The 16835-nt window shown below is 43.8% G+C and overlaps 1 protein-coding gene across 4 annotated transcripts in view; it reads left to right on the forward strand.

Annotated features, from left to right (window-relative positions):
• The window catches only part of FAM120B (family with sequence similarity 120 member B), an 86648-nt gene extending 74917 nt beyond the window's left edge, over window positions 1–11731 (forward strand). For all 4 annotated transcript variants that reach the window (XM_063097779.1, XM_063097782.1, XM_063097784.1 and 1 more), the window contains one exon: window positions 9713–11731. The gene's annotated coding sequence lies outside the window, so the exon portion shown is untranslated. The remainder of the gene's footprint in view (window positions 1–9712) is intronic.
• The last annotated feature ends 5104 nt before the right edge of the window (window positions 11732–16835 follow it).

The following is a 16835-nucleotide window of genomic DNA, read 5'->3' on the forward strand; positions in this document are numbered from 1 at the left end:
CGCCTGATTCCATGGCCCAAAACAATTATTATTAACGTCTTCGTGAATTTCAGTCCTATCTTTTCATCTATGTATAGTGAGGCATAGTTGATTTCTTTTTTTAATAACTTAGAATCTTACTGCATCCTACTTTTTTTTACTTAGCACTAAATTCTGAGGATCCTTTTCCATATCATTAAGTAGTCTTTGAAAACATGTTGTTTAACAGTTACTATTTATTATTATTTGTTATTACAGTTATTTTTTCAGAAATTATTTTCTAATTAAAAACTAATCAGAAGTAAAGCTTTCAACTATTTCTTCTCTTGGTCCTCAGAAGTGTTTGTACAGAAAAGGAAGTAGAAACGAATTTCCTGCCTTCCTGATGGGAGAATTAACCCTGCTTGGAGGGCTCTGCCTGGGGCGCGACACAGCGTGTGTGGCTCTAGGCCGTCTGTCGTGTCCCCCTTTTCATTTCGTTTTGCCAGGCTCCAGCGCAGAGTTTTTCTGGCAGTCATATGAAGACAGGCCGGTTCTGGGTGCAGTAAGGCAGGAAGCCTAATTTATGATGCCACTAATGAATGGTGCATTGTTGTTCTTTATCCGTGAACATCAAGGAGCTTTTGTTTGTAAAAATCATTTTAAATGAATCCAAGGTCAGAGTAATTCTTTTCATGGAAGAATTTTCAGAGAATTCAAGAATTGAAAATTTAAGCTCAAAATTGTACTAAGCTACACCCATGGGGAGAGGAACTGCCAGGGTATTGAAAGTGGAAAGAATTCTAGGTTGGGGTTAGAAGACAAGCCCTCCACTAAGCAACTGTCTCCCCGAAACCTTGAGCTCCCCACCTGTCCACGAGAAGTGTGTGCAGGTGGGACTGTTCACTTCCCTCCCACCACCCTGAGACTCTGGAGGTACTTGGTCCTCTTAGGAAATGCTCATGCCTGTTCACCACATCCTTCCAGTTGTTGCTTCCTTTAGAAACAAAATAAGCCCACGCAGGTATTCACAGACGAGTGTGACGCCTGCCCTTGGAAAGTTACCCTGACCAAGAGCACAGGTGTGCATAGGTCCAGGCATTGTCTGGTCTTAAAATCCTATCTACTGTTTACCAAAAAGGGACACAGTCTCCAGATATTTTGATACATTTGTATTTCTTAGATTTAAAATACCCTAGCCACTTCCTTTTGTTCCTTCTTAAGGATGTTTGCTTATCTAATTATTTTTCATGCAAGTCTCATAGGACCTACAACATTATTTCCTAGCTTTGGAAATAGATTTTTTTCATGACACTTATAAGTGTTTTCTATCTGAATATTATCTTTCTGTTCCTTTTTATTTCTTCTCATTTGAAACCACTACTGCTTCTAGAAGTTCTGTTTCTTTGCTGCTTATTTATATAACTTTGAAATAAATTTCTCATCCCTTAGACTAAGAGTGTAGACTTCTATGAAAATCGTTTTCTCCAGTCATAGTATCTAAATTCTAACTTGTCGATAAAATATTTGTGTTCAATTAAAAGCTTAGGTAAGCCATTGAGTTGATATAATCTTTATTACATTTGAAAAGCAGTGCAATGAATTTCTTGTAATCTTAATATTATTATTTGTTATCTCTGCAGTCAAGTCTTCAGATGAAATTTCCATATATTAAGAAATGAAAATAAAACAAAATATATTTATTATGTTATAAGCATTGGGAGAAATCACCCTCGGAGACCGATATGGAAAAGGAAAAAAAACTTTATTGCCGGCTGCCGGGACCGCACCAGCCAATTCAGAGTGCAGCGGCAAGCCATTTTTGCTTTCAGTTTTTAAAGCTGCAAGCATGGCAACTCAGTTGCCCGATCACCGTACTAGGAGTTATTAGCCAATGTAAGCAAGCCAACAGTACATAAGCTAATTTTGCAGTTAGCATGGCTCCTCCCAGCCCCTCCCACATTTTCCCTCCCAGGTTTTTCCCACCTGAGTTTATACAAAACGGAGGGGTTATTTTAAATGGCATCGGTCCTGCTCTCAGAAAAAGGACATTACTTCATTTACTCATAATTAAATATAGTTTTACATTTGGAAGACATTTTAGCATTCAATATATTGGGATCTTTGTGAACGATGTCGAAGAAAAGGAAGGAGAGGCATCTGGAACTACTGTGCATGAAGGTGCAGGTGTGAGAGCATCACGCTGATGTGAACAGTTGTGTCCCTGCAGTGGCAGCGTGATCATAGGAGACGTTTCATTTTCTGCATCTCTGTATTGTTTGAAAAATGTTTTTATGGTCAGAAAAGAAATTAATTTGGGGTGGGAGAGCCAGAAGATACAGAAAATGTTTCTTTATTCAACATTCTATTAGCCAGAACTCCTTGCTGGCTACAAATATAGTATTTGGGATCCAAACTGCCTGCTTGTGCTGGGTGATATAAGTAGAATTGCTGGTTCCAGAGATACATGTATTTGAAATTCTGACTAATACTGTCAGATTACCTTCTAAATAATGTCACTACATTACCCCCACCTCAGTGGCTAGTCTCCAGCCATGCACAAGTGGCTAACCGTCCCATCTCTCACTGTGCTGAGATCTTTGGTCAATTTTTTGGTCAAAAAGGGTTTTCTATTGATTTAGTTTGCATTTCTCTGAATATTAGTGAGATTTTTTTCCCCATACATTTACTGGCTGTTTTTATTTCTTTCTGTGAATAATTCACATCTTTGGCCAAATTTTTCTTGGGCAATTTTTTTACGTTGCCTTGTAGGGCCCCTTTATATTTTATAGATATTAAACCTTTGATGATCATGTATTGGCAGAAAGGATTTTAAAAAGTGATTCAGCTATATTCTGTGAATAAGAGACTCGAATACACAAATAGGTTGGAAAAAAACACAAATTCAAATAGTCAAAGACACAAATAGGTTGAAAGTGAAAGGATGGAAGAAATATATTCATGCAAATAGTAGCCAAAGGAGAGCTGGGATAGCTCCCTAAAATCTGGCAAAACAGACTTTAAGTCAATAAATTAACAAGAGACAAGAACATTGTTAATAAAAGTTTCAGTACATTATAACATTTATAAACATTTGTACACCTAATAACAGACCTTCAAAATACATGAAACAAAAATTGACAGAACAAAGAGAAAAATATACAGTGCCACAGTAATAGCTGGAGACGTCAATACTCCACTTTTAGTAATAGAACAACCAAAGAGGAGAGAAGTAAGAAAATAGAGGACTTGAACAACACATTAGACCAACTAGACTTAACAGATATGTACAGAACACTGTACCCAACAATAGCATACACTTTCTTTTCGAGTGCACATGGGACATTCTCCAGGATAGACCATATGTTAGGCCACAAAACAGGTCTCAATAGATTCAAAATGATAGATATCATACAAGGTATCTTCTGTGATCATAATGGATGAAGTTAGACATCAATAACAGAAAGAAAACTGGAAAATTCACAAGTATGTGGAAATTAATTATTACACTAAACTACCAATGGGCTTAGGGAAAAATCACAAAGCAAATTAGAAACTAATTAGAGACACATAAAAATTAAAATACAGCATGCCAGAATTTATGGGATGCAAAGAAAGCAGTGCTCAGAGGGAAATTTATAGCCATAATGCCTATATTAAAAGAAAGATCTCAACACAATAATCTACCTAACTTTACACTTTAAGGGATTAGATAAAGAAGAGCAAAATAAACTTAAGGCCAAAAGGAAGGAAATAAGATTAGAGTGGAAGTAAGCAAAATAGAGAATAGAATAACAGCACAGAAGATCAGTGAAACCAGAAGTTGGTTCTTTAAAAAGATAACAAAATTGACAAACTTTTAGCTAAAATGACAAAGAAAAAAGAGGGAAAATACAAGTAACTAGAATCAGAAATGGAAGTAGGGACGTTACTGCTGACCTTACTAAAATAAAAAGGATTATAAGAGAATACTATGAAAAAATGTGTCAACAAATTAAATAACCTAGAAGAAATGGATGAATTCCTTGAAACACATGAATTAACTAAACTGACTCAAGAAGAAATAGAAAAATCTTGACAGACATTTAACAAGTAGAGAAACTGAATCAGTAATCGAAAACCTTCCAACAAAGAAAAGTCCTGAATCAGATGGCTTTATCAGTAAATTCTACCAAACATTTAAAAATGAAAGAACACCAGTTCTCAGACTCTCAAAAAAAAAAAAAAAAAAAAACCCTAAAGAGGGAGCATCATTTTCTAAATCCTTCAATGAAGCCAGCACTGCTATGATACCAAACCAGATAAAGACATCATGACAAAAGAGAATTACCTGCCGACATCCCTTACAAATATAGGTGCAAATTGAAACCAACAGCATATTGATAGGGTTATTCACAATGACCAAATGAGATCTCTCCCAGGAATGCAAGAGTGGTTCAACATAAGAAAATCAATGTAATATATCACATTAATAGAACAAAGGGAGGAAAACACATGATCATCTTAATTGATGTAAGGCATTAGACAAAGTCCAATATCCTTTCATGATAAAAAAATAATACCCTCAAAAGACTAGAAATAGAGGGAAAGTTTCTTAATATGATAAAGTTTATTTGTGAGAAATGCACAGCTTGCATCATGCTCAATGATGAAAGACAGAAAGCTTTCCCCCTAAGATCAGGAATGGGACAAGATGCCCACTTTCACCACTGCTACCCAACATGGTACTGAAGTCCTAGCCAGAGCAATTAGACAAGAAAAAGAAATAAAAGGCATCCATATTGGAAAAGAAGATGTAAAACTTCTTATTCACAGATATCATGATCCTATGTGTAGGATCCTAAATAATCCAAAAGAGGTCTGCTAGAGCTAATAAACAAATTCAGCAAAGTTGCAGGATACAAGACCAACAGGCAAAAATCAGTTGTTTCTATATATCAGCATTGAGCAATCCAAAAAAGAAACTAAGAAAGCAATTCCATTTACAATAGCATCTAAAAGAATTAAATACTTATGAAGAATTTAACCAAGGTGGTAAAAGACTTAGTAGAAAGTAAAGAGGACTTAAATAAATGGGAAGATATTAATGTTGCTGGATAGGAAGACTTAACTTTAAGATGTCAGTGCCACCTAAAGCAACCTACAGTATTCAACACAATCTCTTATCAAAATTTCAACAGGTTTTTCCACAGAAATGGAAAAGCCAATTCTCAAATTTATATGACGTTGTAAGGAACTTTGAATAACCAAAACAATCTTGAAAAAGAAGCATAAAATCAGAAGACTCGAAGTTAGAAATTTACTGTAAAGCTACAGTAATTAAAACAGTATGGTACTAGCATAGGGCAGACATATAGACCAGTGGAATAGAGTAGAGAGCCTAGAATTAAACCCTCAAATAAATCTGTACACAAAATCAATTGATTTTCAGCAAGGATACCAAGACCATTCAGTGGGGCGAAAGACAGTCTTTCAATAAATGGTGTTGGGAAAACTGGATATCCACATGACAAATAATGAAGTGGGACTCTTACCTTACATCATATACAAAAATTAACTCAAAGTGGCTTAAAGACCTAGACTCGAGCTAAAAGTATAAAACTCTTAGAAGAAGACATTGGAGAAAATCTTTACAATATTGGATTTGGCAGTGACCTCATGAATACAACACCAAAAGCACAGGCTACAAAAAAAAGATAAACTAGACTTTGTCAAAAATTAACAACTTCTGTGCTTAAAATGTACTATCAGGAAAGCGAAATGACAACCTACTGAGTGGGAAAAAATATTTACATATATACCTGATAAGGGATTCAGATCCAGAATATAAAAGGAAATCAGCAACAAAAAACCGACCAACCCAGTTCAAAAATGGACAATAGACTTGAATAGATATTTCTTTAAAGATGTACAAATAGACAATAAGTACATGAAAAGATGCTCAGCATCTTTAGTCCTTATGGAAGTGCAAATTAAAACCACAATGAGGTACCACTTCACACCTACTGTAACGACGGTAAAAAATGCAAAATAAGAAGTTTTGGTGAGGGTGTGGAGAGACTGGAATTGTGCACTGCTGGTAGGAATGTAAAATGTCACAGCTGCTATGGAGAACAATTCGGCAGTTCCTTCGTTAAACATAAGTAGAACTACCATGTGACCCAGCAAGGCGACCTAGTTAGAGTGAAAGCAGAGACTTAGACGGGTGTTTGTACACCAGTGTTCATAGCAGCATTCCTCACAGTAGTCAAAAAAGTAGGAACAGTGCAAGTGTCCACAGACGGATAGATGATGAACAAGCAGTGGTCTGTCCACACAGTGGCATATTACTCAGCCATAAAAAGGAATGAAATTTTGCTTCAACACTGTCTACTACGAGAATCCCTTGGTGTGATTTTCCAGCCTACTGGTTCTTTTTAAATTTGAAGTTTAATTTCTGTCAAAGTTAAACCTTCACATAGTTTAGAGAATTAAGTAGTTCTATAAGGCTGTTCAACAGGCATGCCAATCCCCTCCCTCAGTGTTTCCTGAAAGCACTACTCATTCTTCAGCTTTTCAGGGGATTATTTGTAATACTCACTATGTTTCTAAACAGTGTATATATTGCTGTTTTTGATTTTCTGTTTTAGGAATTATCTATTGAGCTCTCACTGTGGAAATTAAGGAATTTGCCCTTTCACCTCTCTCCCTACCACTGCATTTTCCCATTTTCCCAAAGAGTTATACTTTCCGGTCAGATTATATTACTGTTTCTATGAAAGAACTATTCACAGCTAAGCCAAATAATTATAACTGCCTTTACTTTTTTGCATTGCATTTGTTTTTCCCTAGACTTGGACTCTTGGTTTTGTCTATGGTTTGTTTAGTTTTCCATGAATTTGTCATAATTCAATTTCAGATGCTCCCCCATAAATCTACACACATTCGTGCACTAGGGATCCCGTCTCTTGAACTTCTCAGCAGTGATCCCTGCACCTGGCCTGCCCCAGCCTCAGCCGGGCCACCTCGCAGGCTGCATCAGCTGCCACCTGAGGTCATCTCAGGAGTTCCTCACAACCCTCCTGCTTGGGTTGGGGTCCGGAATCCTTTATCCTCTTTCTTGAGTTATTCCCTTATCCCGAGAAAGAGAGAAAAGGGCATAAATTTTTTGAGCCTTGCAGGTTTGAAAATGTCTATATCATACCTTAACATTTAATAGAAAGTTTACCTGGTTGTAGAATTCTAGGTTGGAAATAATTTCTCTTAAAGTTTTAAAGACATTGCTTCATTGCCGCTGGCTTCCAGTGTTCCAGGCAAGAATCTAATGCTTTTCTGGTTTTCACTCCTTTGTATGAACCTGTATTTTCTCTCTGGGTCTTTATAGGGCCCTCTCTTTGTTGCTACGCATCTGAAATTTCATGACTGTGGGTCTGTTTTTACCCACCGTGCTGGGCACTCAGTGGGACTTTCTGTCGGGTCCCTACGTCCCTCATCGCAGAGTGCTACAGTGTTAGTGACCTGAACAGACGGCGTTGTGATTGCCTTGGTGCACCTTTGACCTTCAGTTTTGCTGCTGTAGAGAGGTGTCCCACTGGCTGCCCGTCGTCCTGCCTGAGTACAGGTGCCGTGCGTGTGTGCTCAGGTCTCTGTCGTTGCCCGTGGCATCTCCAGGAATGGAGCATGGAGTGGCAGGTGTTTGTCTTCCTCCTGTGTGGCCTCCTTATTCCACCTCCTTCCTGTCATTCACCTTCTAGTTTGCTGGAACCTTGTTCCAAAGTGAGCACTCTCTGCTGGGCCTGTTCCCACGGTGGAAGCTGTCTTTGATGTGCTGCAACCATGTCACTGAGCTCCCTGCTGTCTCATAATCTCCAGAGAGCAGACGCAGCTCTTTTTGTTGTTTTTCAGTAACGGGAGCTGCAGCTTCAGAACCAGCGTTCTAGATCCCACACCATCAAGACTTTGCCATGTTTGGTCAGCTTTCCGTGTCTCCACTTTGCTTACTAACTGTGACTTCACCTCTTGGGTCTGCCTGTGTCCCATGGCAAGGACGGCGTTGCCCTGGCTCTTAAAAAGGCCCAGCCTCCCGACGCCTCCCGCAGAGGCCCCTGTGGGGGAGGCCAGCCCCCAGCCCTAAGACCTGTGCCCGTGGACCCCCACTCCAGTGCGCCTCGCCTGCCTGGGTGGACAGTACCACAGAGCTAATTCACACCTCTCAGATCCAGACCTTTCCTTGGGTGATTTCTTTGGTGATTCCTTCCCTCTGCTGTGTCTCATCTCGGGTTTGACACTGTGTTGTGCACAGTCCTGTTGCCATCTTGGGTTTCCTCTCCTGGAACCTCTGTGTCCTTCTCTCCTTTCTGAGAAATTCCCTCACCTCTGTCTTCTGTCCCTCCCGTTCTCTAATTGTGCTGTTTTTAAATTCTGTAAACTCTAGAATTGTTCCTTATTTACAAGCATACTCTTTTTTGTTTCGTGGCTGCAACATTCACTCTTACATCTCTGAGGAAATTAATTATGCCAGTAGTTCTGTTTTATTTTGTTTTTTCTTCCTTCGTAGACACTATTTTTTCCAAGTTCCTTTTTCTATTTGTTTGTTTTGGTCTGTGTTTTCTTTTTATACTTTTTCTCTTAAATGCCTGGTGGTTCTCGAGGGCCCACTCTTGTTTAGGAATTGGACTTTAAAAGGTGATTGGAAGCCTGCACGCCCAGGTGGGCTCTCAGCTGTGGCCTTCTCAGTAATGGCTCATGGGGAAGTCCTGATCCTAGAATCCTTAGCTCTTTTATCTTGGGTTGCTCAGTTTCTTTAAAGAAGAGTCCTTTGGTCTCTTTCTGGCGACAAAAAGGGAATGATATAAGTGAAAAATTCTAAAGAAGCTTCAAGTCACCATTGACACTTGGGGTGGGGAGTTCTGTCTTGTGTGGGTTCGGATTCCAGTGCCATTGACATGGATGGACTTCAAGGAGAGGAGAAAGACAGTAGCTCTGGGGCCTGTCCTGGCTGAGGTACTTGCACCAGCCGCAGTGGACTTTGGAGCCAGAGACCTCAGTTTAGTTTCTTCTCTGCTGCCTGCTGACCTCAAAGCCACCACAGGCTTCTCGGCTCCTGGCTCTTCTCTCTGGGAGCCTGGCCTTGTTGGTGCACGTCTGAAGCGGAGTGCACACTCCATGCATCAGTGGCCGTGGCCGTTTTCTTGTTGGCTGGGTCCAGGCGGTCAAGAACCAGCCTCAGTCAGGAATTTTGTAGAGATCTAAGAACAGAAGCTGGGCACCAGCACTGGTGGATCCAGGGGAGACGGATGAGTCTAGAAAGAGCCCTCGAGTGGCAGGGAGAAAATGATGCCACCATGTGCAGGCCATGGGAAGAGTGTTCCAGAGGAGACGGAAGGCAGCCCGTGTGTCTGAGATGCTGTGACCTGCGACACAGGAGCGCGAGTTAGTCCGCCACCAGTGGACTTCTTACCAGCCTAGGTGTGAATCTCTGCTGTCAGCAGTTAGGAGATGCATGCGATACTAGAATTAGGTAGGGTGTAATTAAGTAAAAAATAGAATAAAATCCTCCCAACACATCCTCATGTCTTCTCGCAAATCTACATGTCAGTTGCTGCAGACACCTTCAAACACACTAGGGTGGACTGCTTCGCCCAGAGGGAGTCGCAGCCACCCCACGCCTGCCCCTCCTGCTCAGGGCCTTCGTTCTCAGCAGGAAGGGGAGGAGAGGTTTGGTGCTGTCACTTGTCGCATGGGTTGGACTCTCACCTGATTGCTTGTGTTCTAGGTGGTCCTGCTGATACCTGCATGCTGGAATGGGACAGAACCTTCCACAGTTGAAGAAAACGTGGTTTTAAAAGTAGGACAGTAAGAGTGAAATCAACACATCTTGCTTATTCTGCAGTCAAGATACGTAATAAAATTCACCTGTATTTTACACATTACAGACATGCAGGACATGTGTTGAATGGCATAAACTGGACATGGTATGTGTTTAGACTGTTCTGTGTGTCACCTGTGCCACAGCGGGGGAAGGGTTGGCACTCTTAAAGGAGCAGGAGTCAGATGCAGAACTAACACACGACGGCTGGAGGTCGCCATCAGAAAGCAACCTGCTGGCCACGCCAGAGTGTCACTGCACCTGCATTCTTAGCTACTAGGATCATGCCTAACTTAAATGTTTGTAAACTTACGGACATCCGTGGTGAATGTATTTTCAGAAAAGAATTAAAAAATGGAGAACACAACTTGGACATAGTTCTGGGGCCACGCAGTAGGCACTGCAAACCTCTCTCCAGCTTGGGAAGGTGGAGTGCAGAGTATCGCCAGAACCCCCAGCCCCCATTCCTCATTTGCTTGGCTGTGTCGAAGCACCAGACTGCACCCACCACACTCGAGAACTGGAATATTGCTTCACAGCAAGTCATTCTCCCAGTGCTTGGCCCCATGCTTAAGAATCTTGTAAAAGTTTGATTCATGCACATCGTTAGTGTTTCCCATGCTTCAGCTCTTATGTTTTGGTTCCTTGTTTAAATTTGTCTTGTGAGAAATGCTGCTTTGTTATTGGCTCAGGAGTTATCCATTGGTGAGTGGAAAAGACTGTCTGTGTTTACCATTTTGCTCCTAGGAATTTAGCCAGACCATCGTCATTTAAATGCAGCCAACCTGGTGACACATGCAGAGGTGACAGGCATGAGTGCGAGTTACTCTGTGCTGCCAGTGCCTTGGAGCTGAGACGCGAAGGCAGTGTGCACAGGGCTGCGTGGGTCTGCTGGCTCCTCTTGTGTCATGGTGGTGATGCACGTCTGCCACTTATTGCCAAGTATAAATGACTACTCTGCTGTTATGAATAAGAAAACATGACTTAATTTTTGCTTTTGGTTTTCATTAGGACCTATCACTAAAATCCTAGAGCTGATAAGGAGCTTGGGTATCTAAGCCAGCAGTCCTGGTGACAAACAAGGTCTTGTAGGTTTGTGGTGCAGCGGCTCAGGCCCCGGTCCTGACCCTGCCTTCGCATGTGGCCCCAAACTGGTGTTGTCATTCTCCAGGCAACGAGTTTGCTGCAGCTCACAATTTCTCAAAGGCATGTCCTGCATACACCCCTTGGAAGGAGGAAAAATGTTCATGCCCATGTTGATTTGTGATCATTATTCTAAAGTTATTTAAAGGTGCAGACATAATTCCTTATGCTTAAAGCTCTTGATACAACTTTCAATCCAAGATGTCATAGAAATGAAAGGAAAATAAAATTGTGGAACAAATACTGCCATTGCCACAACCCCTGATAGCTTTCTGGGGCTGGCCAGCAGCCTATGAAGGCTTCATGCCAGATGATGGCCAATTGGACCCCCTCGGGGGCTACCGGGGCCAGCCTCAGTGGAAGGACAGACGACATGGGGAGCAGGACAGCAGAGTGGGACATGACCAGGTTCTGCCCAGGTGCCACACCAGGCCATGGTGCGGCTCCTGGTCCTTCCTGTCACCCTCTCCCCACCCCCTAACACCTGAGACAGGAGCTTTACCTGGAAGTGGAGCATCCGCTGGGGCCAGACTTCCTGTGGGGCCAGCGCTGTCTCTAGCCCACTGCTGACCACATGCTGAGCACCCTCCACGGTCAGTGGTGCTGGGGACAGGGTGGCAGGAGGGGCTCCCCATCCATGCATGGCATGTGCAGTGAGAATGACCTCGCGTGTGGTATACTTGGAGATGATTAAGGGTGGTCGGTGACAGCTGGTGAATCTCAGATGAAGTCTGTGTTTAAAGTGCCTGTTGCTTGGCTCTAATAAATCAGATATTTTTTGCAGCTTTGGCACTCAAGTTACATTCAGTTTTTTTTCCATCCTTTGAACTTTCTGTTTAAATTTCAAGCTCTTACTTAGGAAGAAAGGTAAGTAGGCACTGGCACTTCCTTGCCATTGCAAAAAGTAGCAAGGGTGTCTGTTGTGTGTGTGGGTCCGTGTCCCCCGTGTGGTGCTGGAGTGAGGCCTCATGGTTCTGGGCTGGGCACACGCGTTTTGTTCTTTAGTCTCGTCTGTTTCCACCTTCACACAGAGCTGCGACTGTGGCTCCCACTTTGTGCACGTGTGGAGAGTCATGCTGTTGACATCAGGAGGGGAGGTGCACCACTGCATTAACCACTCACTCAGTGGGAGGAGACACACGCACCACTTCTGCACCCTTTGGAAGCTTTAGCACAGGCAGGCCTCTCCTGTGTGGGGAGAGGGGGGTGCCGGGGCCGGGGTTGTCTTTCCAGAAGTCGGTGGGCTTCTCGGGGCCCTGGAGTTTCATCTCTGCTTGTTTGATGCCACGTGGGACATCCAGGGGTGTGACCCTCGTACCCAGCCACCTGCCCCCACTGTGACGTAGCAGAAGCGCTTGTCTCCCAAATGTTCCTGGAAGCACTTTGTAAAGCACTAGCAAGAGCCAAAGACTTGAAGCAAGCTTTACAAAATTGACCGTGCAACTTACTGAAACGGTGATAAAACCAGCCAGCAGTTGGCAAACATTTGTTTCTTTTTTTCCCTCTCATTGGCCAAGTGTGCAAAAAGGTGCTAGATTACTAGAAAAGCTGTTCATCCTCATCCCTCCAGTCTCCTGCGATGTCCACAGACCTCATGGTTTGTGTCCCTGTTCCGTCTTCCTGTTTCCCCAGCGGTCCTCCCTGCCCCCGTGGCTGACTTTGTTCAGGCTGCTGCTGCATGTGGTCTGGCTTGGTATAGCATTGCAGCTGAGCACTGAAGCCTCTCGCCTGCCCTTGGTTTGCGAGCTGTTTACTGTTCTGAAATAGAAAATTGAAGGGCGAAAGCCAGCCACTCTACGAATGTGCTGTGTCTCATTATTGCCAGCTTTGTTAGATGTTAGACAGTGAGAAGTTAACCTTTGCAACCTGGCCAGCCACCTGAACTAAGTAGAAAGAAAAGCAGCAGCCTTTCAAAAACAGATTTATCTTCGTTTCTTTATGATTTCTGCAGAAAGGCTCTTTCACCTGGGGAAGCTAAAGTAAGACTAATCCCTGTGGGACACATTAAAAGAGTGTGCCTGGTTCCTGCTGGCAGGGCCCACGACCAGGTATGCTGCTGCCAGCCTCCCGCCACCCTCTGGATGCTGACATCCATGGTGGCACACCCTTACTAGGAGGTCACAGCTGGAGCATGGGGCAGTCCAGCCCCAGGAGGGACTTTCAGCTCCCTCTGAGTTGATGGCAGCTGCAGTATTTCTAATCAAGGGTCCCATGAGCAACCCTTGAGTTCTAATAAAGTTTTTAGTAAAGCTGGATAGAGTGATCCAGGACAGGATCACGTGCAGGTGATGCAGGTTAGACACACACCAGCAAGCTGCACAGTCTCGCCGTCTTCCAGTCCCATTTGGAGGAGGCAGATTCGGTGTCGGGAACAGAACCCTGTGCTAGGCCTGTTTCTGGTGTTCATTCAGCCTCCTTATCCACCCCTTCCTCACATCGCATCTGATTATACGTTTGTATAAAAACATGGAGAAAGAAGATAATTCTAAATGAAGCCACCATCCTATCTACTGAGCCACATGCTTCAAGCGACAGCCTTTAAGTTGAGACTGGGACCGAGATGAAACGTGTGAGCATGAGGACGGGCCTTAGCAGGTGTGGCTGCCGCACCAGGCACGAGCTCAGCGTGAAGGGGGGTCTTGCAGCTGAGGAAGCCTAGCTCCAAGGCAGCCGTCACAGCACCAGCGATGTCACCCAGCAGGCCCTTCCAGCCCCCCCAAGCAGCACCAGCATTCCACAGCCCAGTGCTTTATTCCATTCGCAAAGGGGTTTCCCCTCAGAAATCCTACGCTCCCGCTGTTCCTTTACAATATTCTGGGCTTCGGTACATGTCCCTGTCACCGTTTGGCCCCTCCCTCTCAGAGCCAGCCCCCAGCGGAGTTCTGTCTCGGTGACATGAGGTGAGGCACAGTTGTGGCTTTCCATGAAAGTGCTCCCAGCACGTCGTAATCTGCTGACTGCCGAGCCAAATATTTCTGAGTTTGTGTCGGTAAATGTCATAAAAATCACTTTTCTGTTCTGCTTGGACACTGAAGGATTTTTTTCTCTTAAAAAGAGGCAGCAGATCATGTGACGTACACCTTCCCAGGTTGTCATGGACAGGTGCGTAAAGGTGGTACTTAGGCGATCCCAGAAAACGTGGCTTTTGACTCAGCCCAGAGGAGCAGTCCTCATTCTTACTGACCTCAGGCTTCTTTACACTTAACGATTATTGAGGACTCCAGGTTTACTGCATCAAAAATTAAAACTCAGAAATTTTTTAAATACGCATTATTAATTCATTTAAAAATAATAATACATCAACTACATGTTAACATTGTTTATGGATAAAGCCCCTATATTTTCCAAAGCAAAAAAATTTACTGAGAAGAGTAGCATTGTTACACACTTGCAAATCTGTGATATCTGGATCCTACAAAAGACAGCTAGACCCTCACACACACTTTCACAATCACACTATGGCAACGAGGTGTTTTGCATGAAGTAAAGAAAAAGGAGTTCTTCAGTAGCCTTTTCAGAGAACTATGGATTCTTCCTCAGTACCCCACAGAACTCACAAGTGCGGTGCTTTAAAAGCTGCCTGCAGTGAGGGGCCTGGAATCGGTCAATGAACCTGCTGTTCTGTCTCAGCCCATTGGTCTGTCCTACACTTTGAGCGAACTTTTTCCCTGTGCACAATGCGGTATCCTTGTGCTTTGATCAGTTGGAAAATACTGGTTCACTGAGTTATGCAGATCTTCCAAATATTGACATTTTTCATTATACAATACTAAAAAATCACATTTGTCAATATCACCACCAGTCTTACCAGGAAACTCTTAAATGTTAGGAGCACTCAGGCTCCTGTGGGTCACACAAGTGATCCAAGCTCTAATTTTTGCTTGAAATCTCAGATTTTTATCATTGGCAACAAATACTGTTAGTTTTCCTTGAATCAACAACTTCAGAACCTCTGCAGAGGGAAAGAGCAGGAAGGAAGAGGGGCAGGGTTCTAGCTCTGTATGTAATTCTTAAAAAAAAAAAATGCAAAAAAGTCAATGCCTGTTCAACCTGGGTGGCCAGTACAGGGGTGTTGAAGGTGTTTCCTGTATATTTAAAATATTTTGTAATAAAAATTAAAGTGACTTTAAAAATAATGAATTGATCTGGGAAACTCAGCAATCCTAAAACTGAGTGTATAAACAAGGGAAAAGGAGACTTCCCTCCTTTCACTCTCCGGGTCAGGAGTGGAGGCTGGACTGTCGCAGACCCGCCTGGAAACCCGCGGGAAGGAGGTGGGCAGACAGCACACCTGTGGACAGCTCCGCTAGCAGAGATGACGGAGAGGATGTTTTGTTAGGCACCAGGCTGACCGCTCAGGTCAAAGGCAAGTAACTGGTCCTGCCCACAGGAGGAAGAGGGCAACCTGTCCACCTGGATGGGGCAGAGGACAGATGCACGAGCAGCTGGAAGGAGAGAGCAGCACGTGCAAGAGCAGTGGCTGCGGGTGGTGAGGGCTCCAGGAAGGAGCCTCAGGTCAGACTGCAAGCAAGGCTGGAGATGCCAGAGAAGGGTCTGCACCGGATTGTGCACTTTTAAAGAGGTTTTCTGGGTTCAGTAGTAGATTGCTTTGGCAACATGAAAAAGATGGACTGGAGGAAGCCAAGTTGGAAGTAAGGAAGGAAGAGTCAGTGGACTGCAGGTTTAGGAATACATTGGCTCGTTTGTCACAGAAACTGTATCCAGAACTCCTGACGTGCCAGGCAGTGTCTGGATGCTGGAGCCACAAGCTGTCTTGAGGACCCTTGCCCTCGAGCACCTGTGGTCTCGTGGGGGAGGTGGGCAGTCGTCCCCCAAGGAGTCATCCACCTGCTCCTGAGGCGGCAGGAGGCTCCCCTGCCAACAAGACAGACTCTGGCCCACTGAGGTTTTACCGCCTTGGTTTATCTGATTTAGCAGGGCTGTGGGGTTATGCCGATAAGTCAAATTTTGTTTGTTTAAAACATGTTTTCAGCGCTGTGGTCGAGAGGCGGCTGGCTCTTTCTGCTCATCTCCCTCCAGTTCAGGCCTGCCTCCACCTCCAGAGTGGACACGCTCACGAGTGGACGGAAGGATGCAGACAGAAGAGAGCAGCAGACAGACTGCGGGGCAGGAGCCCAGGTGAGCTGTAGGAAGAGACAGAGATGTCACAGAAACGGCAGTGGGCGGAAATTTCATTTAAAGTTCATAGAAACAAGTAAGACAGATGGAGCTTTTTTCTCCAAAGGTAACCATCCTGCAGTGTCTTCTTCATTTTCTTTGCCCTCGTGGCCCTGCTGGTTTGGAACATGCCACAGCTCCAAATCCTAGACCTGTGATAAACTTAGAAGTTGTTTGGTGAAATACCTAGAATACAGAGATTCAGAGGAAATCAGTTCAAAACTACAGTCAGCTTTAAAACTTTTATGCAGATAAATTCATCATTAAAAAAGCAGATCAATTCATTGATAATCTAACCCTTTTAGTCCAATTGTTTTTACCCTCTTGCTCACTAAGTTATTTAGCACTGCTGGTCTATTCCCTCTTTCTTTGGAGAGCTCACCCTCAGGTAGAGTCATTCTGGCAACTGAACAGCTAAAAAGGTGGTTAGAAAGAAAAGGGGCAGTTATCAAAAGCCTGTAAAACTCCAAACTGCACATCAGCCCCTGACACATGGAGAGTTGTTTTGTATGAGAAGTCGTGCAAACTGCGGGGACAGCCCAGCAGCTCTGCCTGTGTGGGGAGCGCGGCCCCGGGATGTGGCGTGGCCCCAGACACGCAAACGAGTGACACAGGCACACACACACACAGGGGACCTGAGCTGGGGACCCTCTGGCTTTCTGAGCTTTCAGAATGTGTGTTCTTTGTGGAAGGGAAAAGAAAGGAACCC

This window comes from Cynocephalus volans, chromosome 5 (genome assembly GCF_027409185.1).
Source record: "Cynocephalus volans isolate mCynVol1 chromosome 5, mCynVol1.pri, whole genome shotgun sequence".
NCBI classification, from domain to species: Eukaryota; Metazoa; Chordata; class Mammalia; order Dermoptera; family Cynocephalidae; genus Cynocephalus; species Cynocephalus volans.